We start from the raw sequence: 22,241 nt of genomic DNA, 5'->3' as shown, positions 1-22,241 counted from the left end.
GAAGTGAGATCTCATGCCAGCCCTCCTGATCTTGGACTCCTAGGCTCCAGAAGGGGGTCACGGTAAGTTTTGCTCTTTAAGCCACCCAGCTGTGACCTATTGCATGGCAGCCCAAACAAAGGAAGCTTTCTCTTCCCAAGGAGTCTGTTAACCCAAAGGGCACTTGCTCCCTGTCTTCTGCCTGCACCCCTTGCTCACCCTAGATGGCTGTGGCTTCCATTTCCAGCCTTCCCGAGCTGTAGTAAGTGGATGTGTGAAATCCTGGAGGAATCTGTTTGGGGAACAGTGGTGGACCCCTGCATCACTTCCATGACTGAGTGCAGCACCTGTGTCCAGTGGCACAGTGATTAGGCTTCTAGATGATCTAGGAGCTTTGAACTCTGAGCATTTAGAATTAACTCCCACCTATCGTCTGTGTGATTTCACAATCTGTCATTAAGTTAAATCACAGACAGACAGGCAGATGACAAGTAATCTCTAGCCCAGAAGGCTGCGTTGTTGTTTTATCTTGCTTGGCTGATCATGTCCTTTGGGGGCATCCTGGACACTTGAGTAGGACAGTGTACAGTGTATGTGTATATGTGTGTGTGTGTGTGTGTGTGTGTGTGTGTATGTATGTGATATGTGTGTTTGTGTGTATATGTGCGTGTGTATATGTGTGTATGTGCATGGGTATATGTGTGTATATGTGTATGTCTCTGTGTGTCTGTGTATGTATATGTTTGTATGTGTGTGTCTGTGTGTATGTCTATGTGTGTGTATGTCTCTGTGTGTCTGTGTGTGTATCTATGTGTGTCTGTGTGTGTCTATGTGTGTATGTGTGTATATGTGTGTGTGTGTGTATAAGTGTATGTGTGTGTATATGTGTGTATGTGTGTGTATATGTGTGAGTTTATGTGTGTGTATGTGTGTATGTGTGTTTATGTGTGTGTATGTGTGTGTTTATATATGTGTGTATGTATGTGTTATGTGTGTGTTATGTGTGCATGTGTGTGTATGTATATATGTATGTGTGTATATGTGCATGTGTATATGTGTGTATGCGTGTATATGTGTATGTCTCTGTATATGTTTGTATGTGTGTGTCTGTGTGTATGTCTATGTGTGTGTATGTCTCTCTGTGTGTATGTGTATGTGTGTGTGTCTGTGTCTGTATATGTTTGTATGTGTGTGTGTGTGTGTCTATTTGTGTCTCTGTGTATATCTATTTGTGTCTGTGTGTGTCTATGTGTGTGTATGTGTGTGTGTGTGGGGGGGGCTGTGACTCTCTTCAATTAGCTCTGTTTGACAGAATTCACCTAGAAATTTAAGACCTGGTCTTACTTATTCTTTTCCCTCATGTAGGTCATGAGCTACCTGTTAGTGGGTCTCACCCTCTTCTCTGTGTCCAGCTGAGCACTGGAACCAAGGACCTGAGGATGGGAACCTTGATACAAACAGAGGGATTGGTGGGAAGAAGCCTTGGCCACTTCCTTACCCTGCACTCCCCTCCCATCTCCAGAAGAGCCTCTGGGAATAACATGTAGACAAAATAAAAGGACCATCCATCCCTTCCCTGTCCTCAGACCACGTCTATGGAAGGGTGAAGATCAGGTCTCGGTGTCTCTGACAACTGAAAAGGCATAGGCCAAAACTGAAGAGGGAGTCACCAGTAAGCTGAGACTGGCCTTCCAGGGAGGCAGGAGAACCAGCTTTGGGGTCCTGCATGGGCTTACTCCCAGTGTCCATCTGTCCATGGGACTCAAGGGCTGACTCCTAGGTGGCCACAGTGGAGCATGTCGTTCATGGCTGCACTGTGGTCTGTGCATCGTTCAGAGCCTCGGCCCATCTGCCTGGCTCCCTTGTCTGGCTCCCACACCTCTTGCAGCCTCCAGTCTGGGCTCCTCTCCAAGGCACTGCTTAGGCAATGATGAGCTAGCTTGCGCTTGGAACCCAAGCGGGCTATTTTTAAAAGTACCACACAAAAACTGTGCTTCGACCTGGAACAAGGCCTTGTGTGAGGAGGAAATGCGACCCGGCCTGCCGTGACACTTTTCCAGCGTCACACCCTGAGTGTGGGGGGGAGATGCAAGAAAGGCTAGAGCATTCAAGGTCCAGGATATGGAGGATTTTATACAGCTAAAAGTTTATAAATGCTTGGGTTTGGGGTTAGTACGGATCTAGAAACGCGTAAATGGAGAGTGTTTTGAAATAAGCCTTAAAGCATTTACTTACCTCAAGCTTCTGTCCAATGCTGAGTCCTCCTGATTGACTGCCCAGCGTCCCATGACCTCAGAAGCTAAGTTTGTCCGCCATCAGCTTACTTCCCCTGCTATTTTATAAAGGAGAACATCTGAATATAAAGATTATCAAACCGGGAACAATCCATCATCCACTGCCCCTAACTTTGTGTTTGAGCAGAGCACAAGAGTTTCAGAGAAAGTGGGCACGTGGTTGTTGACTGACTGCTAGATACAAGATATACGATCAGGCCTAGTTTCAGAGTAGTTCTAAAAGGATTTTATGAATGCCCTCTCTGAGGTCAATGTCATGGATGTAGCCAGGCAGCTCTTTGTCCCTGGAGAACCACCTTGTCAGCATGGCTCACGAGATCAGGGACCGCACACACGGTGGTGATGGTGTTTAATCTCAGCTTCCGTGACCACTGGAATCACTTACATGAGTGGGGATGTCCTTCCGTTTGTCCTGTCGTAGTCTAGCCAAGCCCTGGGACTGAGGTAGAGACATTGGTAAACAGTCTCATGGGCTGATTTTCTGGACACTACTCTAGGAGTTGCTTTGGGAGGAAAATAATCTAATTTCCATGAAATTCAAGTTTCTTAGCAATCACATAAGAATGATACCCACTCACAGTGACTGCTACACTCATCCTAAAAGCGTTTCCAATACAGGTGGCTACCTCAGCTACTTTGTAAGCATGTGTAACCCCTCGCCAAGTGAACTGGAAGATACCCATGATGCTTATTACCCTTGGCCTTGTCTCCATGGTAGTTGTCTAATTCTTCAATGCCACTACTAACATATCAGTCATTTGAGAAGAAGAATGCTTAAGTATTGAGGCTGTTGTTTGCAGTACAGGGCATCTAACTCATCTGTGGTCTCTGCCTACTGTATCTCGGTAGCTCTCCATCTATAGTAGTTACAAACTGCTGCAAACATCACTCAGCCACTCCTGGGGTCAGGCTCACCCCTGGTTCTGTCTTCTTTTGACCCCAAGACACTTGGTTTCTGTTCAACACACTTTGGATCTTAAATGAGTCACGGAGTAAAAGCTAAGGTCCCTTGGAGCCGTGGCACTTTTAGGAGGTGGAGCCTAGTTGGAGGAAGTTCATGGGTCATAGGGGCATCCCTTTGGTGGACATACGGGGGCCCTAACATCTTTCTCTCTCTCTTTGCTTCTCAGCTGCTATGAGGTGAGTGCTGTGTGCCTTGTCTTTCTGTGGTCCTCAAAACAATGGAGCCAACTAGCTGTGAACCTTGAAAAGCGTTCACCAAATGAAAACTTCTGTGAAGTTTTGTCGGCCTGTCGTTTTGATGCTGAGGAAGGAAATCAGCTGCGCTAACCACTTGTTTTTGCTGCTGAGATTAAACACAAGACAAAAGTAATGTAAGGATGGCTCCAGGCTGAAGGGCTAACGGTTCATCCTGGCAGGGATAAGTAGGGCTGTGGAAGGAAGGGCGAAGTGGCTGGTGACATTGCGTCTGGGTTGTGGAAGCAGAGAGACATGGATAGTTTGCCTTAGCTTACCTTCTCTATCTTCCCCCCTTGTCCACTATCATGGTTTCCCAGGCCGTGGGATGAGGCCACCCACATTCAGGGTGGTTCTCATCTCTCTGTTCAGCCTCTCTGGAGATGCCTTCAATGCCTAGAGGGTTTCTGCTAGGTTATAGATCCAGTCACATCGATGAAGAAGACTGAACATTGCGGGGCGGGAGAGATGTCTCAGTAGTTTAGAGCACTAGCTGCTCTTCCAGAGGAACCAGGTTGAATTCTCAGTACTCATGTGGCAGCAAATAACTGTAACTCCAATTCTAGGGGACCCAATACCTTCACATATGCAGATTTGCGGGCAAAACACTGAAGCACTAAGATATACATAAGTAACTTAGATACCAATAAGTCATAAACAAACAAATAATAAAAAGACTGATGCAGTTAATATGAACATATAAGTGCATGTATATTTAAGTGTCCATAATTATATAAGCTTATCTGTGTCTTATGTATACATATGTTATTACAGGACGTAGTCAGAATTAGACATTCTAGGTATAGATTGTTCAAGAAAATGGCATATGTGGGTGTGACTGTTAATATTGAGTATCAGGTTGACACGATCTTGAGTCACTGAAGAGGTAATCCTTTGGGCATGGCTGTGATAGGCTGTCTGAATTAGGTTAATGAGCCAAGAAGGCTCATCTTAAAACTGGACAAGGCACTCCACGGGCTGGGGTCCCGGACTTACTAAAGGAGAATGTCCTCTCTTTCTGCTTCCTGAGGGCAGATGCAGCTGACTGGCTGCCTGAACTTGACTGTCGGGTGCTCTGTCAAGGCAGTGATGGAGGTGATCAAGCACCATGAGGCTGGGTCTGTCTGGTGGAAGATCTCATGCCCAGGTCCTGTGAGGCCCAGGGTTCGATCCCCAGCGCTGGTCTCAAGCACCAAGTGTACACAACAGAGAGAAGGAGCAGGGCCTATTCCCAAGGTCTGTTGTATCCAGCAAGCATATCCAAGTGCATGTGAATTTTCATCGTATGTTTTAAACAGAGCCGTGGAGAATCACGTGCTTACCTGTGAATGAAAAAAGACATCGACAGACTGTCTTTTTTCCTTACATAGAACGCGTCCTTGGAACGCCTGCGTGGTTAATAATCACAGCATCTCTGACCTCTTCCTTTTACCGTGTACTCATTTTTTTTGAAATCATTTCTTAATCTCTTGTTTGTCTGAAGGATTTTTTTCCTTCTCCTGTGCAAATGTTTGAGCCTGGTTGGCTGAGATTAGTGATGGTGTTTCTTTGAAGCTTGGCAACTAAGATGTCATTTAACTGGGGCGGGGTGGGGGGGTGGCGTCTGCTGTACAGAGAACATGGAAGGTTAATAGGAGCGGCTCTGCCAGCTTTGACACCCAGCGTGCTCAGTGTCGCTGCTGTGCTTAGCGACACCGTTTGTTAGAAAGCCTCTTGCTCACTGCTTCTCATCTGCTCCCCGTGTTTACAAGTCATAGCTTATGTCTGCTACTCCCTGTATTGTAATCCAATTCCAAAGCCAAATTAACTTTTGATTTATTTGAGTCAAATGAAGCCTGTTGTTAGTCAGTTTCGCAGGTGTGAAAAATATATTCATTTTTTTTCTCCTCCTTTCATGCCACACAACAAACCCAAGAATCAAAATGTGACAGAAAAGTGACCTTCCTACCTCTCTCATCTGGATAAGTAGATGACTTTAGCACGCTTTGTCCTTTTAGCCCAAGGAAACCACGGAAAGATTCCATTTCGTCACTGAATGTTTGTCAGTTGTGACAGACTCTGAAAGGAGGGAAACCCAAGAATAAAGAGAGGGAAAGAATAGAGTAGCAGACACCAGGAGGGATTTCTCCCAGTTAGCCTCTCTTGCCCGGGGCCCCTCAGGCTTAGCACGCATGGTTGTCTAGCAAATTCAGGCCCCCGAGGGCCCATTTAACAGGTCCTCTTGGGTGAGACTCAGACATGGATAATTTGAAGATCTCACCAGGCATAAAAACGTGACAATGACCATATGGCTTTAATACCAGCACCCAGGAGAGAGAAGCAGGCAGATCTCTGTGAATTTGAAACCATCCTGGCCTACATAAGTTTTAAGCAAGATGGAGCTACCAAGTGAGAGTGAGAATCTGTCTCAAATACACACATACACACACACACACACACACACACACACACACACACACACACACACACACACCTTGGCTAGGGAAGTATGCCTGGGTTAGTCAGAAAAGTGGGTAAACAAATGCTCCTAATATGGACTTCTAATTAACACTTCTATAGGATCAGTGTGGTGCTGGCAACAGGAGGAGGAGGCAGAGGAGGAGGAGGAAGAGGAGGAGGAGGCAGAGGAGGAGGAGGAAGAGGAGGAGGAGGGGGAGGAAGAGGGAGGAGGAGGGGGATAAGGAGGAAGAGGAGAAGGCAGAGAAGGGAGCCTGGGTCCTTGAAGGTGTGCTCAGAGAGGGCAGCTCACTCCAGACAAGATGCACTGGAGCTGGAGGGAGAGGCCTGCACAACCTGAATGAGCTTGGCTCTTGTGAGGCAGTAGGCTTTCTAAATGAGTTTGTTGCTCCCGCTGGGTGCGTCCCATCCACTGTGCTGCTGTGGAGAGTGGCATAGTGCCTAGTGCACTTTATCTGAGTGTCTATTTTATATGGCCATCCATTGGCTCTAGAACCCCAAAGGCAACTGGTGGGTACATGGTTGGATGAGAGAGAGAGAGAGAGAGAGAGAGAGAGAGAGAGAGAGAGAGAGAGAGAGAGAGAGAGAGAGAGAGAGAGCATAGACTAGCAAATCTACCAAATGAGGGTATTGGCTAGGCAACCTGAAGCTGTCCCTTAGTCTATAGTCTGTCTCATTGGCAAGTTAGAGATATATGGTGGTTCTGGTCATGATAGAAATCATGGTCAATGATTAGAGATTTTCTGCAGGGACCCTGGAGCACAGGAAATTCTACAGGAATGCAGGCAGGCAGAGAAGACACCTTTGATGTTCATGTTCATGGCAATGTGTGTTTTTTCTAATATTGAAACATTGGGTGTTCATGGCTCTCAGAGAATACTAGCAGATATGCACTGAATCCCCACAACAGAAACCCTCTATAGTACATGGGAGGGGCTAAAATATATTCCAAAGGGACTTCCTGGATTGCATATACATGTTAGCTATGGTTTGATTCTGAACCTTCCTCCACAGCAGAGGTTCGCAGCTTGTGGATTGCAATCCCTTAGTGGGAGGTGGGGTGGAACGACTTTTTCCACAGGGGCCATATATCCCATATATCAGATATTTACATTACAGCTCATAACAGTAGCAAAATTACAGCATCAGCAAGAAAAATCAGTTATGAAGTCTCAACAAAAATAATTTTATGGTTGAGGGTCACCTCAACACCAGGAACTGTATTAAAGGGTCACAACTTTCGGAAGGTTGAAAAATCCTCCTCCACAGGCTCATGGGTTTGAATACTTGGGATCACAGCTGGTGGTGCTGTTCTGGGGAGTTGTGTGACCTTGTCAGAGATGGGCCCTGTCTAACAGGTGTGTCACTGGACGGGGCTTTTGAAGACTCCATAGCCTGACCATGAATCGATGCCTCTTGGTTGATCATGCTGTAAAGAACATGTACTGGGTAAGGGTGGTTGGGATGCACGTGACACTGTGTTCTTGGGCTTCTGGAACTGGTTTGCAGAGGAAGGTGGGAACTTAGACATGTGTCGAGAGAAGCCTTAGAGTGTTATAGGAAGAAGATCAAGGGGCCATCCCAGCAAGAATGCTGATGGAAATTCAGATAGTACTGACCAGGATCAAGACTCTTAGAGTTCTTCTGGGAAAGGTGGGGATGGGCCACTGGGGGCAGCATTCGAAGGTTACAGCCCTGCTCTGTCTAAAGTCTCCTTCTTTGTTTCCTCTCCAGCCATGGTAGGAGGAACAGAGGCACACACTGCTGCTGTTATGCCTTCCCCACCATGACACATCCCACTGTGATACTGGGAGTCACACAGAGATATCCCCCTACAGTAGCTCCTCTCAGGTTTGTTGTCACAGCGATGGGAAATGTAGTTAACACACGGATGCTCTAATGACCTTATCTGAGGCTCTTTGTCCTACCTAGAGTCCGCACCTGCGCACCCCCAGGCTTGTGGCCCCTCTGTTGCTTCTGTTTCCATGGAGGGAGTTGAGTCGGAGAGCTGGGGGGTAGGGGGGGGAGAACCAGTGCTGTTTGCTCTGCGATGACTCAGGCCAGGGAGGTAGCAGGTGAGGGTGACTAAGGGCCCACCCCTGACTCCTACAGTCCATCCTCAGCTTGTATGCTCAGCTCTTTGCAACAAGTGCTCTTTTGTAGTTCTGAGTCACAGTCAAAGGAGGCGATCATCAGTAAGTGGTAGGAATAGGGTATGTTTTACCCTCAAAGCTGAGAAAATAATTTCTAACAAGTCTCCTTTTTCTGAACTGGATTTAGTTTAGTTTTGTTTTCTCCCACCAGAAAACTCTTTTTAAGCTGATCTCCACTGGAGGGTCTGTGTCCTGACCAAACGACAGTGCAGAGATAACTGAGGAGCTGTTAGCTTCCAGTGCTGTCACCACGGAAGCATACCGGGCACCCAAAACAATAGAGACGTCCTCTGAGAGTCTCGGAGGCCAGAAGGCCAAGCCACACTGTGGTGGAGCCACGGTCCCGCTAAGATTCTGGGCAGAGGTCATTTCTACCTCTCCCTGGCATTGCTGGGATGTGGCAGAACCACCCCAGGTTCTTCCGGTTACTCATCTGTACTAATGACTCATCTCACTGCTGTGAGTTCATGTGACCAAAGCAACCTGTAATGGCTATTTTTGGTTGTCAACTTGACTATATCTGGAATGAACCACAATCCAGAATTGGAAGGCTCATCTGTGATCCAGATTTCAATGTTGGAAGGCACAGGCTTCTGACGTGGATCTTAGCATGGAGATCTTGAAGCATAGTGGCCATGAAAAGCTTAGGCCCAGGCAATGTAGTACACACCTTTAATCCCAGGAGACTAAGGTAAGGAGATCTCTGAGTTCAAGGCTAGGGAGTGGAATACGATGGTTTAGTTATGCTGGGCCCAGGGAGTGACACTATTAGGAGGTATGGCCTTGTTGGAGTAGGTGTGCCACTGTGGAAGTGGGCCTAAGAGCCTGATCTTAGCTGCCTGGAAGCTAGTCTTCTTCTGTTTACCTTCTGATGTAGAACTCTTAGTTCCTCCTGCACCATGCCTGCCTGGATGCTGCCATGCTCCTATCTTGATGATAATGGACTGAACCTTTAACCTGTAAGCCAGCCCCAATTAAATGTTGTCCTTAAAAGAGTTGCTTCTGTTCACAGCAGTAAAACCCTAACTAAGACACAACTTAAGGAACAGAGGATTTAATTGATCTCACTGTTTGGAGGTATGGTCCACCTTGGTGGAGAGGTGTAGCTGTTGGAGAACAAGGCAGCCGGCTATACCACGTCTACAGTTAGCAAGCAGGAGGGACACTTGAGAGGGCTCGGGTCACTTTCTCCCTCTCAGTTCGTCTTGGTGTGTTCTTACCCCAGTGGGGCCGGCCTTCAAGGTCCCTCCTGACACACAAGCTTCTCTCCCAGGTGGTGATGCATCTTGTCAGCAGCACCTCCCTCGTAGCACATGTGCAATATCTTCCGGTAAGGATACCAGCTGCCAGCTCAGGGGCTTCGATAGGGGCCCCGTTTTTAACTTTCACTCCTTTGCAAATAAGGCCATTGTGTAAGCACTAGGGTTAGGGCCAGAGTGTACCTCCTTGGGTGACAGCCTGACCTAACAGAAGGCGAGAAGAAACACAACAGCGGTGCTTGTATGAACATTCGGAGTCTTGACATGACAGGTGTGGGGTGAGCAGGACGACTCTTCACTGAAGGGGATGCTGAGGTGCTAAACATGAAGACAGCAGCCACAGCAGGTTCACCTCCAGCTGCTGTACTCCGGTTTCCATTTGGGTGCCTTTGCAAATGTGGGATTATGTCACTGATAGTTTTCAAGTGGATAGAATTTAAATATCTTGATTTGTGGGGCAAAGCACATAGCTTGCCTTTCCAGTCAAGTTTTGGCTAGACCGGTAACCGGAACTGGGTCAAGGTAAGCAGAGACAATAGGGAAAGAAGCCATGACTTCATCTGGAGTTTTTGACTTCTGGCACACACTTCAAAGTCAGACAGCCTCTTGCCCCTTGAGGACCCAGCTGTCTGATGCCCACTGTCCTGAGAGTCACCCTCATTGAGAGTCAGAGGGAGTGTGCTACCTGGTGTCACATAGTTCTTCCTCCCGCTCCAAAGGCAAGAAGCTTGACATTAAACAGAAATAGAAACCACAGCACCAGAGGTTGAATTTCGAACAGCATAATAGCTGGATTTGGAAAATAACTACAAAGCGGAAGGGTTACTTTTGCTGCCTAAGTTAAAAATATAAAATTGTAAGAAGTGAGTTTCCCAACAGCACGTTCACGACACACCAGGGTCTGGTTTTCTCCAGAGGAGCTGGAGGGCTCTGTGGTATGCAGAGAGCTAAATTAAGACAGAATTGCTTTAGTTACAGGGATAAAGAGAAGCAGCGGGGAGCAGCATGTGGGACTGGGAAGGATCCAAGTTTTGCTTAGAACTGGTTAGACCCAGGTTCTAAGCCCCACTCACCACTCAGGAGGCTGAGGCAGGAGGACTGGTTGAGGGCTCAAAGCTGCCCTAAGCTACCTACCCAGAGAGTACCAGGCCAGAGAGATGGAGGGCACAAAGCACCCAGCCTCGTCTCTGATGTGTCTGTGAGGGCATCTCCAGGACTGATCAGATCCTGAGAGCTCTGCCCAGTGAATGGCTTAATGCTTTGGCAGATTCCTTATGATGGCCTTAGTGAGAGGCAGCGGCCCAGTTGTATGGACGATGGAGGAGCATGCTATAGCTTACTGTGGCCTCTTCACATACCTATAGCTTTGGCTTCCTGTCTGCCATGAAACTCCCTCCACACTTCAGCTTCCACAATGTTCTCCTGCACAATGGGAGCGGGAGTCCCCAAGCAACCATAGACTGACCCCTTCACGTGACTCAACAGGAAAGAATTCTTCACTCAGATGATTTCCGGCAGACAGTGGTCACGTGGATGAGAGAACTAGGAGAATGGCTACCCACAAACCACAGAGAGTGGCCTAGAGTAGGTTTCTTCCTCAGAGTCCTGATGCAAACAACATTTCCAGCTCAGACATTTGGGTTCCATTAACAGTGAGCAATGTGTTTGTTCTATGCTGGTCTGTGGAACCTTGCTATGACAGCCCCAGGACACCTACAGGAAGGACAGAGGGACAGGATGCCACAGTGGGACACCTGCAGCCATGTCTGGGTGGGAGGACCAGGTGGAGCAACTCTGGGCATGTTGCTCCAGCTAGGAACGCTTTGCTGAAGGTGGGGGGTCTTCACTGGCTCTGGGCGAGTGTTTCTTGTCAGTGGAACCACTGTGTTTGGCTTGGAGGTGCCTCTGCAGCAGCTGTCTTATTGCTGCTTCCTCTGCTTTTCTGACTAATTAAATCTATAGGGAGGTTAGAGCATTCTGCACACAGGGGAAGCCTTGGATGTATAGCGGGCCACTGAAGATCCCCAAAGCACATATTGAGTGTGTCCATGACATCACATGCCGTAGCGCTCTATAATTACAGGCGATATTATTAAACTGTGAAGTGGGAAGCTGGAAAACATGCAATTTGGTGAGCTCTGTCTCCTGCCTGGTGTAATTACATGCCTCTCCTTCAGTTGACATTGTGTTTACAGGCGGTACTGCCTGGGCTCCTGCCATGGCTGCTAATGTGGGGACATCAGGGGATATGCCGAGGTGATGGGTCACAGGCAAACGTCATACTGGTCTTATTTGGGGCTTAATCTTACATTCACACCATGATGTGATAAATTCATCCAAATTTAATGAAAGCCGCCCAGAAAGTGAATGATTCTATGTTGCCTCCCCCCAGCCCTCTCTGTATGCATTATCTCAAATGTCCTACTTTGGTCTCTAAGATATAATTATTGAAATATGGGAGTTAGCATGATTAGCTTGTATGAACGAATTTGGATTTTGACAACATTTTGGAAATCTAGAAGTTGAATCTTTGGGGCTTACAGCCAACTGTTTCTTAGCACTAGCCATTGAGTCAGAGTCCCTTGCACGATGGAGCTTGTCCTGTGTGTCGCGGGGTGTTCATCGTATCCCCAGCCCCTAACATTGAGATGTCAGTAGTCACACACCCAAAGGTAAGAAAAATATTCCCAGATATTGTCACATGACCCCTCAAAGGCAAAGCTGCCTCCATGGGTGTCCAAGGATTATATAAAGAGGGTAAGGCTTATATGAAGCTGAATAAGTTCGGGGTAGATTGAAAGCCCAGTCCTAGCTGCAGTACCACAACACTTGGCCCCCACAGTCCCAGGACATCAGTGTGGGATTTACCCGTGTCCCTTGCTGAAGTCAAGGGTCTTATTCTTCAGATTCTGTGGGGTGGAATTGATCATGTGGTCATTGACAAACTCGGTAAATTCTGGGCTTCTTCTTTCCAGAGACTTCCACGAGTTTTCACAGGGTGTCACTGGCTCCAGAGATCTGGAGAAAAGAACCACATCCTATTAAAATCATGTCCGCTCTCATACACACACACCACCACCACCACCACCACCACTACCACCACCACCACCACCACTACCACCACTACGGTAGCACTGAGGACCACTTTGTTCCTGGTTTCTCTGGCTACAGAACCACATACATTGCAGGACTTTGGATGCTGCAGAAGACTGAAGGTGACGTCCATTCCATGTCACATCCACAGGACCCAGCATCTGCTCAGTCTGCCCAGGATCGAGTCTCATCATGGCAAGTCCCTTGGTGGGTGTCACCGAGGCCTTGTAAGCCCACAGCTTCACTTGCAGGTCATGCAACACATCCTCAGTCTCCCACCAGTTTCACTGTGGACAACACTCCTTCCTGACATCTGGATTATGATGACATTGTTGCCTAGGTTGTTAGCATTCTGTCTAAGCTCCGCCCCACAGTTACCTGGCAGCAAATAGGTGTTACTGACTCACTATAAAAGGGACTACTTGCCCCCTCCTCCCTCTCTTTCCTCTCTCTCTCTCTCTCTCTCTCTCTCTCTCTCTCTCTCTCTCTCTCTCTCTCTCTAGCTCTTCTCTTGCTCTCTAACTCGATTCCCCTCTGTCCCTTCTCTCCCCCTCCCCATTTCTCTCCATGTGCTCATGGCTGGCTGGCTTCTACTCCTCTTCTCTTCTCTTCTCTTCTCTTCTCTTCTCTTCTCTTCTCTTCTCTTCTCTTCTCTTCTCTTCTCTTCTCTTCTCTTCTCTTCTCTTCTCTTCTCCCCTCTTCTCTTCTCCCCTCTCCCCTCTCCCCCTCTCCCCCTCTCCCCCTCTCCCCTTCTCCCCTCTCCACTCCTCTCCTCTCCCCCTCTCCCCCTCTCCCTCTCCCCGTCTCCTCTCCTCTCCTCTCCTCTCCTCTCCTCTCCTCTCCTCTCCTCTCCTCTCCTCTCCTCTCCTCTCCTCTCCTCTCCTCTCCTCTCCTCTCCTCTCCTCTCCTCTCCTCTCCCCTCCCCTCCCCTCCCCTCCCCTCCCCTCCCCTCCCCTCCCCTCCCCTCCCCTCCCCTCCCCTCCCCTCCCCTCCCCTCCCCTCCCCTCCCCGCCCCGCCCCGCCTCGCCTCGCCTCTCCTCTCCTCTTCTCTTCTCTTACCCCCCTCTTTCTCTGTCTCTACTACCCTCTCAGCTCCCCTCCCCATGCCCTGAATAAACTCTATTCTATACTATACCATCATGTAGCTGGTCCCTCAGGGGAAGGGATGCCTCAGCATGGGCCTGTAGAGGCACTCCCTCCCCTCCACACCTCACCACACATCCACCAGAACATATCCCCTCTTCTCTTTATCTCTTTATAAACACATCCTAGGTTGCTTTTCAGAGTCATGAAGGCCATTTATGAAAACATTGAACCTTTACTTTGGCCTCCAGTGGCTGATGGGGATGAGAGGAAAAGGCTTGGTACCTCTGCCTTCATGTTCTCTTTCTCTTTCTGCTCTGACTCAGTTATTTATGTAAAGACATTGGTCACTTGAGAAACATTTTATTTATTTATTTATTTTTTGATTTTTATTACATATTTTCCTCAATTACATTTCCAATGCTATCCCAAAAGTCCCCCATAGCGCTCCCCACTTCCCTACCCACCCATTCCCATTCTTTTGGCCCTGGCATTTCCCTATATTGGGGCATATAAAGTTTGCAAGTCCAATGGGCCTCTCTTTCCATTGATGGCCGACTAGGCCATCTTTCGATACATATGCAGCTAGAGACAAGAGCTCCGGGGTTCTGGTTAGTACATCATGTTGTTCCAACAATAGGGTTGCAGATCCCTTTAGCTCCTTGGGTACTTTCTCTAGCTTCTCCATTGGGAGCCCTGTGATACATCCAATAGCTGACTGTGAACATCCACTCCTGTGTTTGCTAGGCCCCGGCATCGTCTCACAAGAGACAGCTATATTTGGGTCCTTTCAGCAAAATCTTGCTAGTGTATGCAATGGTGTCAGCGTTTAGAAGCTGATTATGGGATGGATCCCTGGATACGGCAGTCTCTAAATGGTCCATCCTTTCATCACAGCTACGAACTTTGTCTCTGTAACTCCTTCCCTGGGTGTTTTGTTCCCAATTCTAAGAAGGTGCACAGTGTCCACACTTTGGTCTTCATTCTTCTTGAGTTTCATGCGTTTATCAAATTGTATCTTATATCTTGGGTATCCTAAGTTTTGGGCTAATATCCACTTATCAGTGAATACATATTGTGTGAGTTCTTTTGTGATTGTGTTATTTCACTCAAGATGATGCCCTCCAGGTCCATCCATTTGGCTAGGAATTTCATAAATTCATTCTTTTTAATAGCTGAGTAGTACTCCATTGTGTAAATGTACCATAATTTCTGTATCCATTCCTCTGTTGAGGGACATCTGGGTTCTTTCCAGCTTCTGGCTATTATAAATAGGGCTGCTATGAGCATAGTGGAGCATGTGTCCTTTTTACCGGTTGGGACATCTTCTGGATATATGCCCAGGAGAGGTATTGCTGGATCCTCCGGTAGTACTATGTCCAATTTTCTGAGGAACCGCCAGACTGATTTCCAGAGTGGTTGTACAAGCTTGCAATCCCACCAACAATGGAGGAGTGTTCCTCTTTCTCCACATCCTCGCCAGCATCTGCTGTCACCTGAATTTTTGATCTTAGCCATTCTGACTGGTGTGAGGTGGAATCTCAGGGTTGTTTTGATTTGCATTTCCCTGATGATTAAGGATGTTGAACATTTTTTCAGGTGTTTCTCTGCCATTCGGTATTCCTCAGGTGAGAATTCTTTGTTCAGTTCTGAGCCCCATTTTCTAATGGGGTTATTTGACTTTCTGGAGTCCACCTTCTTGAGTTCTTTATATATATTGGATATTAGTCCCTTATCTGATTTAGGGTAGGTGAAGATCCTTTCCCAATCTGCTGGTGGTTTTTTTGTCTTATTGATGGTGTCTTTAGCCTTGCAGAAGCTTTGTAGTTTCATGAGGTCCCACTTGTCAATTCTCGATCTTACAGCACAAGCCATTACTGTTCTATTCAGGAATTTTTCCCCTGTGCCCATATCTTCAAGGCTTTTCCCCACTTTCTCCTCTATAAGTTTCAGTGTCTCTGGTTTTATGTGAAGTTCCTTGATCCACTTAGACTTGACCTTAGTACAAGGAGATAGGAATGGATCGATTCGCATTCTTCTACATGTTAACAACCAGTTGTGCCAGCACCATTTGTTGAAAATGCTGTCTTTCTTCCACTGGATGTTTTTAGCTCCCTTGTCGAAGATCAAGTGACCATAGGTGTGTGGGTTCATTTCTGGGTCTTCAATTCTATTCCATTGGTCTATTTGTCTGTCACTATACCAGTACCATGCAGTTTTTATCACAATTGCTCTGTAGTAGAGCTTTAGGTCCGGCATGGTGATTCCACCAGAGGTTCTTTTATCCTTGAGAAGAGTTTTTGCTATCCTAGGTTTTTTGTTATTCCAGATGAATTTGCAGATTGCACTTTCTAATTCGTTGAAGAATTGATTTGGAATTTTGATGGGGATTGCATTGAATCTGTAGATTGCTTTTGGCAAGATAGCCATTTTTACAATGTTGATCCTGCCAATCCATGAGCATGGGAGATCTTTCCATCTTCTGAGATCTTCTATAATTTCTTTCTTCAGAGACTTGAAGTTTTTATTATACAGATCTTTCACTTCCTTAGTTAGAGTCACGCCAAGATATTTTATATTATTTGTGACTATTGAGAAGGGTGTTGTTTCCCTAATTTCTTTCTCAGCCTGTTTATTCTTTGTGTAGAGAAAGGCCATTGATTTGCTTGAGTTAATTTTATATCCAGCTACTTCACCGAAGATGTTTATCAGGCTTAGGAGTTCTCTGGTGGAATTTTTAGTGTCACTTATATATACTATCATATCATCTGCAAAAAGTGATATTTTGACTTCATCTTTTCCAATTTGTATCCCTTTGATCTCCTTTTGTTGTCGAATTGCTCTGGCTAGGACTTCAAGTACAATGTTGAATAGGTATGGAGAAAGTGGACAGCCTTGTCTAGTCCCTGATTTTAGAGGGATTGCTTCAAGCTTCTGACCATTTACTTTGATGTTGGCTACTGGTTTGCTGTAGATTGCTTTTATCATGTTTAGGTATGGGCCTTGAATTCCTGATCTTTCCAAGACTTTTATCATGAATGGGTGTTGGATCTTGTCAAATGCTTTTTCCGCATCTAACGAGGTGACCATGTGGTTTTTGTCTTTGAGTTTGTTTATATACTGGATTACGTTGATGGATTTCCGTATATTGAACCATCCCTGCATCCCTGGGATGAAACCTACTTGGTCAGGATGGATGATTGTTTTGATGTGTTCTTGGATTCGGTTAGCAAGAACTTTATTGAGGATTTTTGCATCAATATTCATAAGGGATATTGGTCTGAAGTTTTCTATCTTTGTTGGGTCTTTTTGTGGTTTAGGTATCAGAGTAATTGTGGCTTCATAGAATGAGTTGGGTAGAGTACCTTCTGTTTCTATTTTGTGGAATAGTTTGTGAAGAACTGGGATTAGATCTTCTTTGAAGGTCTGATAGAACTCTGCACTAAACCCATCTGGTCCTGGGCTTTTTTTAGTTGGGAGACTATTAATGACTGCTTCTATTTCTTTGGGGGATATAGGGCTGTTTAGATCATTAACCTGATCTTGATTCAACTTTGGTACCTGGTATCTGTCTAGGAACTTCTCCATTTCATCCAGGTTCTCCAGTTTTGTTGAGTATAGCCTTTGGTAGAAGGATCTGATGGTGTTTTGGATGTCTTCAGGATCTGTTGTTATGTCTCCTTTTTCATTTCTGATTTTGTTAATTAGGATGCTTTCCCTGTGCCCTCTAGTGAGTCTGGCTAAGGGTTTATCTATCTTGTTGATTTTCTCAAAGAACCAGCTCCTTGATTGGTTGATTCTTTGAATAGTTTTTCTTGTTTCCACTTGGTTGATTTCACCCCTGAGTTTGATTATTTCCTGCCGTCTACTCCTCTTGGGTGAATTTGCTTCCTTTTGTTCTAGTGCTTTTAGGTGTGTTGTCAAGCTGCTAATGTGTGCTCTCTCTAGTTTCCTTTTGGAGGCACTCAGAGCTATGAGTTTTCCTCTTAGAAATGCTTTCATTGCGTCCCATAAGTTTGGGTATGTTGTGGCTTCATTTTCATTGAACTCTAAAAAGTCCTTAATTTCTTTCTTTATTCCTTCCTTGACCAAGGTATCATTGAGAAGAGTGTTGTTCAGTTTCCACGTGAAGGTTGGCTTTCTATTATTTATTTTTTTATTGAAGATCAGCCTTAGTCCATGGTGATCTGATATGATGCATGGGACAATTTCAATATTTTTGTATCTGTTGAGGCCTGTTTTGTGCCCAATTATGTGGTCAATTTTGGAGAAGGTACCATGAGGTGCTGAGAAGAAGGTATATCCTTTTGTTTTAGGATAGAATGTTCTGTAGATATCTGCCAGATCCATTTGATTCATGATTTCTCTTAGTTTCTCTGTGTCCCTGTTTAGTTTCTGTTTCCATGATCTGTCCATTGGTGAAAGTGGTGTGTTGAAGTCTCCCACTATTATTGTATGAGGTGCAATGTGTGCTTTGAGATTTACTAAAGTTTCTTTAATGAATGTGGCTGCCTTTGTATTTGGAGCATAGATATTCAGGATTGATAGTTCCTCTTGGAGGATTTTACCTTTGATGAGTATGAAGTGTCCCTCCCTGTCTTTTTTAATGACTTTGGGTTGGAAGTCAATCTTATCAGATATTAGAATGGCTACTCCAGCTTGTTTCTTCATGCCATTTGCTTGGAAAATTGTTTTCCAGCCTTTCATTCTGAGGTAGTGTCTATCCTTTTCTCTGAGATGAGTTTCCTGTAAGCAGCAAAATGTTGGGTCTTGTTTGTGTAGCCAGTTTGTTAGTCTATGTCTTTTTATCGGGGAGTTGAGTCCATTGATATTAAGAGATATTAAGGAAAAGTAATTGTTGTTTCCTGTTATTTTTGTTGTTAAAGTTGGCATTTTGTTCTTGTGGCTGTCTTCTTTTAGGTTTGTTGAGGGATTACCTTCTTGTTGTTTCTAGGGCGTGGTTCCTGTCCTTGTATTGGTTTTTTTCTGTTATTATCCTTTGAAGGGCTGGATTCGTGGAGAGATAATGTGTGAATTTGGTTTTGTCGTGGAATACTTTGGTTTCTCCATCTATGTTAATTGAGAGTTTGGCTGGGTATAGTAGCCTGGGCTGGAATTTGTGTTCTTTTAGTGTCTGTATAACATCCGTCCAGGATCTTCTGGCTTTCATAGTCTCTGGTGAAAAATCTGGTGTAATTCTGATAGGCTTGCCTTTATATGTTACTTGGCCTTTTTCTCTTACTGCTTTTAGTATTCTATCTTTATTTAGAGCATTTGTTGTTGTGATTATTATGTGTCGGGAGGTATTTCTTTTCTGGTCCAGTCTATTTGGAGTTCTGTATGCTTCTTGTATGTTCATGGGCATCTCTTTCTTTAGATTTGGGAAGTTTTCTTCTATAATTTTGTTGAAGATGTTTGCTGGTCCTTTGAGTTGAAAATCTTCATTCTCATCCACTCCTATTATCCGTAGGTTTGGTCTTCTCATTGTGTCCTGTATTTCTTGGATGTTTTGAGTTAGGATCTTTTTGCATTTTACATTTTCCTTGATTGTTGTGCCGATGTTCTCTATGGAATCTTCTGCACCTGAGATTCTCTCTTCCATCTCTTGTATTCTGTTGCTGATGCTCGTATCTATGGTTCCAGATTTCTTTCCTAGGGTTTCTATCTCCAGTGTTGCCTCATTTTGGGTTTTCTTTATTGTGTCTACTTCCCTTTTTAGGTCTAGTATGGTTTTGTTCATTTCCATCATCTGTTTGGATGTGTTTTCCTGTTTTTCTGTAAGTACTTCTACCTGTTTGATTATGTTATCCTGTTTTTCTTTAAGGATTTGTAACTCTTTAGCAGTGTTCTCCTGCAATTCTTTAAGGGATTTTTGTGCTTCCTCTTTATTGTCTTCTGCCTGTTTAGCATTGTTCTCCTGTATTTCTTTAAGTGTGTTATTAAAGTCCTTCTTGAAGTCCTCTACCATCATCAGGAGATATGCTTTTAGATCCGTGTCTAGCTTTTCCGGTGTGTTGGGGTGCCCTGGACTGGGCGAAGTGGGGGTGCTGGGTTCTGATGATGGTGAGTGGTCTTGGTTTCTGTTAGTAAGATTATTACGTTTACCTTTCGCCATCTGGTAATCTCTGGGGTTAGTTGTTATCGTTGTCACTGTTTAAAGATTGAAGCAGGAGCTGTGTTCCACTCACCAGCAGTCTCAAAATCCTGCGGCGGGGGTCGTGGGTAGCTGATGGTACCCCGGTGCTGGTCCAGCCGGAAGAGGCCTGTGGTCCTACTCAGGCCGGTTTCTGCTTCCCTAACTAATGCATTCTCAGGTCCCGCGTGCAATTGGATTGGAGCAGAAGCTGTGTTCCACTCTCCAGAAGTCTTAAGATCCTGTGGCGGGTGTTGTGGGTAGCTGGCGAGTGTCAGCCGACCCTGCGCCCCAGCTGCCCCGGTGCTTTTCTGACCAGAAGAGGCTTGTGGCCCTATGTAGGCCGGATTTCTCTCTCCCCAAACCAGAGCAGTCTCAGGTCCCGCGTGATTGGACTGGAGCAGAAGCTGTGTTCCACTCACCAGCAGTCCCAAAATCCTGCGGCGGAGGTCGTGGGTAGCTGGCGGGTGTCAGGCAACCCTGCGCTCCAGCTACCCCGGCGCTGATCCGGCCGGATGAGGCCTGTGGCCCTACTCAGGCCGGTTTCTGCTTCCCTAACTAATGCAGTCTCAGGTCCCGCGCAATTGGATTGGAGCAGAAGCTGTGCTCCACTCACCAGAAGTCTTAAGATCCTGTGGCGGGTGTTGTGGGTAGCTGGCGAGTGTCAGCCGACCCTGCGCCCCAGCTGCCCTGGTGCTTTTCTGACCGGAAGAGGCTTGTGGCCCTATGTCGAGAAACATTTTAATTCAGAAATACAGGGCAGGGCAGAGTTGTCTGATGTTTACCTTGTCTCTATCTTCCCTTCAAACACCTGCCGAGTGACAGACTAGAACAACACATCGTGTAAGGTCTGAAAAGAGGTAGCACTTGAGTTCTTGAAAGACCTTTACCTGCTCCCAGAAACCACACACACACACACACACACACACACACACACACACTCCTTCCCCTCCTTAGTCCACATGTCCCCTTTACTACTCCAATGTCTGCGACCCCTCAACTCTAAGTCCTGCGATGTGGAATACCTGAATTTTGGATCAAACAATTTTCCCTTCTTCTCTTCCATTCTTTTTTGTTTGTTTTGTTTTTTTGTTTTTTGTTTTTTGAGACAGGGTTTCTCTGTGCAGCCCTGGCTGTCCCGGAACTCACTTTGTAGACCAGGCTGGCCTCGAACTCAGAAATCTGCCTGCCTCTGCCTCCCAAGTGCTGGGATTAAAGGCGTGCGCCACCACGCCCGGCTCTTCTCCTCCATTCTTTACCAACTGAAGGAATAAAACTTTTATTTCTCCCTCACTAAAACATCCAGATAGAAAAATATGCCATGTAGGGTAAGTACGTGCTGTGTGGTACTAGATCCAGAGGGCTGGAAAGAGGAACGTGCTCCTGTAGGCAAGATGGCTGTGATGGAGGTTGGGTTTGTTTGTTTGGTTTGGTTTTTTTGCTTTTGCTTTTGTTTTGTTCTTGTTTTTGTTTTGTTTTATTTTTATTTATTTATTTTTTTTGTCAGATGAGTTTCTGGACTTGAGCTTAATGATGCCAGGAAAGATCTTCAGATCATGTATCAACTGGTTTGTCATCAATGTTAGGTCCATTGCCTGAGAGGTGGCAGCGGGAAGAGGAGCTCCGGTACAGGGGATGAGTATGGGTGGAGGTCCGGCGAGAGCTAAGCAGGCCTGCCTAGGCTTGGCTCTACCACCTGCTTTCCACCAAGAACTTGCCTTCTTGCCTTTGAAGGCACTAATGATATCAGTGTGGGAGCAGCTGGATAAATATTCTTGGTGTCCACTGTTCTCTCTGATTAGGTTTCCTACGAAGTGGGAATGAGGGAAGGAAGCCACAATCAAAGTCAAAGTCAGAGCCTGGCCATTTTCTGTTGCCCAGATCCCAGAATCCCTCCCTTGTTTGTGGACATGGTGTCTCCTTTGTCCTGCTCATTGTCCTGCTGCGGACATGACAGTTCCTTCCTAACAACACAGCCTGCCCCATTGTCCCAGTGCCCAGTGTCTACCCACTTCCTCTCCGTATGCCCCTCTGCGGACCACCGGGTTTCACAATTAACGCTGCAACTTTGGGGAATATCCCTCTATTCTGGCCAGCTTTGCTTTGAGGGGATCAACTCCTTGGACAATTTTCTATGTGGTATTTACGAAGGGGTTTGCGGGGTACGGAGCGGAGGCAGGTTGGAGCCCCTGACTTCACCATGATGAGCCGTAACCAGTGAGACCTCGCCAGCTGGAAGAACACGAAGAAGCAGAGCGACTTGGCTGGTTAAAGGAAAGTGCCCAGATGATGGGCTTTTTGCTGTGGCCCGCAAGCAGGGGGACTCAGAGATCACACAGCAGAAGCAGAAAAAGGCAAATGAGAAGAAGGAGGAACCCAAGTAGCCTTGTGGCTTTGTGTCCAATGCTCTCGCCCTGTGCCTGTGTGCCAGGAGTCAGTCCCACCATGGAGTATCTTCCTGTAGTGGTCACAGGTCCCAGCAGAGATGGCATTCCCTTTGCCCTGTGTCTGCAAGCAGACTCCTTCTGTGCTTCCTCCCCCTCAGGTAGCCGCTTTCCTGCAGAGCCACTCCTGGGTGTTTATTATTTCTGTG

At 46.2% G+C, this 22,241-nt stretch overlaps 1 pseudogene; it reads left to right on the top strand.

Annotated features, from left to right (window-relative positions):
• The first annotated feature begins 21,848 nt into the window (after nt 1-21,848).
• On the top strand, nt 21,849-22,032 carry LOC110308680 (small EDRK-rich factor 2 pseudogene; annotated as a pseudogene).
• Nucleotides 22,033-22,241: the final 209 nt, after the last annotated feature.

The sequence above is a fragment of the Mus caroli genome, unplaced genomic scaffold (assembly GCF_978045245.1).
Source record: "Mus caroli unplaced genomic scaffold, Mus_caroli_1 scaffold_15, whole genome shotgun sequence".
Classification (NCBI taxonomy): Eukaryota; Metazoa; Chordata; class Mammalia; order Rodentia; family Muridae; genus Mus; species Mus caroli.
Note: the sequence above shows the minus strand (reverse complement) of the source record. Positions and strands in the feature narration are given on the sequence as shown.